The 2,500-nt window shown below is 33.8% G+C and overlaps 1 non-coding gene across 1 annotated transcript; it reads right to left on the bottom strand.

Moving 5' to 3' along the window:
* Window positions 1-858: 858 nt before the first annotated feature.
* Window positions 859-930, bottom strand: TRNAQ-UUG (transfer RNA glutamine (anticodon UUG)). Its single transcript has one exon. It is a non-coding gene; the product is annotated as a tRNA-Gln (tRNA).
* Between the last annotated feature and the right edge of the window lie 1,570 nt (window positions 931-2,500).

The raw sequence follows: 2,500 nt of genomic DNA, 5'->3' as shown, positions 1-2,500 counted from the left end.
TCGAGTGAGTTGCGTACCAAGAACGATTTTTAGAAATTAAGGTCCTACACTCAAAGACGTTCCTCCAAACCAATTCCTTTAGCTTGAAGATAGGATATGGAAGGGGTTCAATGAAGAAATAGGGCCTTGAAACCCCTAGAATCGGCTACCCAATAAGAAATTCTTTGTTTTATCTCCAGCGATAAATCAGATTTTGGATGAACTTTGGTATCGAATATCTTAGGCTACGATCCACGGGAAGTTATCAAATAAATCCCTAGCCCTTTCTCTTCAGAGGAAGAAAATGATGATACGGCCAGTTCAACTAAATTGTCCAAGTCAACTCAAAATTTAACCTTTTCTCGAGTTTTCTCAATAGAAATTTAACCTTTTCTCGAGTTTTCTCAATAGATCTTATTTTATGAAATGTTGTATGAACCCTTATCCCGAGAGGTTATATAAGGTAATCAAGTTTGGGAGTTATTGGAAAACTTTAGTTAGCGAAACCAAGATATGGGAGAAAATGTTCATCACGATCCATATGACTTTACCTCCTAGGATAACTAAAGTGATAAGATATGCATAATATCATGTTGGGCTATTCCTAAGAACTTATAAGTTCCAAGCTTGACCCAAGACGTTATGCATAAACCTAGGATCACCAAGAATCCAAGAAAACACCTAGGTTAATGTAAACATCATGCTTAACAAGTTGCTAGTTATTATGGGTTCAAATGATAGCGGAGCAAGTTCGGAATAACTCGAGAATGTTACGCCTTATGTCTCAAGAAAATTTGTGTTTTCGAATGCTAGGTAACACCCTTTTGTTTAAGATGTCTTGTGTTGTCTGTGTTTTTGCATCAAGGTCATTTCTTAAAAAGGTCCTATCGGGAGTTGAACCCAGGTCGTTGGATTCAAAGTCCAAAGTGCTAACCACTACACCATAGAACCCCTTGTAAAAATTGATTTTGGAATGGTTTTCCTATTTTATGCAGATTCCTCAAGAAAAGAGATTCTATCACAAGTCAAACTCAAGTTATTGGATTCAAAGTTCTAGAGCTGTTTTATTTAACTCGTTGTGATCTTGAGCACCTTTAGAGTGGTTGCAAAAGTAACCCTCCAGTGTTGATTGAAGCTCTTGAAGAACATGTAATTTTATATATTTCTTATAGTTAATTTATATATTGTTGTATATTACAAACAAATTGAAATAATACTTTACATCCCAGTCTTTCTTTCTTCCGTGCAAAACTTAACAGGAAAACCATATTATTTCAATATTCACTCGAGAAAAAGGGGGTGAAAACTATATTATTTCAAACCCTCCATTATTGCTTCTACTTTGCGTGAAAATGCTTCCACTAAATCATGTTACTAACTAGTTGGTTTGGTTCGGTTCAATTCTTGGGTCCACTAGATTGAATCGACCTAGCTCAATTAAACTCTTGATAATATAAAAATCATAAGTTTCTTAAATTACGTTAACTTGAAAGTTTAACCCCTAATTCTTTTTTAGAATGTTTAGCTTTATGTCTAGTTAAAGATCTTTAAATGCTTAGAAGTATCTAATAAGACTTTTATTTAAGGAACTTTTCTCTATAAAAGATGTAAGACTTCAGGTTTATTATTAAGAAATTTCAAATGAGTGATGTGATATATCAGAGGACAAAATATTTATTTGTTTCAAATATCTTATGTTGACCATTCTTTTTTGTCAAGTATTTTGAATATTATCATTGTGAATTAATAATGGCATTAGATTGAATCTCATTAATAACAATATCCCAAAACTCAGGTAAAGATGACATCAGAATTAATCAACCAATTATCCTTCCACCAATAGGAGAAAAAGGCAACTTACTCTGTGAAACTAGTTTCATGTCATTTATTCAACAATAAGGGTGTTAGCATGCATTTGGAAATGAACCCATATTTAAAAAATGTAGATAAAATAGAAAAGAATTGTTATCTCAAAGACAATGATACTATGTGAAACTAGCCTCAACTAAACTTTTAGGGGCCGTAAACCAACGGTTCCTTCACCCAAGACCCATGGCCCAACTCTCAACATGGAAGGGATAATCTAGAGAATCATTCCAAGAACCCTAACGGATGGGTTACAAACTCACATTATCAAGCTGGACAACAAACAATGTCGGCGACAAACTTAGGAAGACTACATGAAATTACGAATATACCAATGTAGGATTTTTTTAATTTACCGATTTTTAAAATGTTAAATTATGTGAAATTAATGGCAAAGAAGAATATTAAGATTTTGATATTTAAGTAAAGAGAAAATGAATAAAAATAGGAGACATTTTATAGATTTAGGAGGAGTAAGTGAAAACAAAAACGGAGTCATGACCCATTTTCGGTGGGTTCTCGAAGCACGGATTGCAAGTTAAAAGAGGGTGCTTGGATACCACACTCTTTTCTTAATGATTTCTTGGTTCTTGTCCGAGAATAGTGGCGCTAAGTTTTTAACCATGTTCATAGTGGGTGCTTGGATACCACACTC

Source organism: Cucurbita pepo, chromosome 10 (assembly GCF_057944985.1).
Source record: "Cucurbita pepo subsp. pepo isolate OVF chromosome 10, ASM5794498v1, whole genome shotgun sequence".
NCBI classification, from domain to species: Eukaryota; Viridiplantae; Streptophyta; class Magnoliopsida; order Cucurbitales; family Cucurbitaceae; genus Cucurbita; species Cucurbita pepo.
The sequence above is the reverse complement of the archived record's forward strand: the minus strand, read 5'-3'. Positions and strand labels throughout refer to the sequence as shown.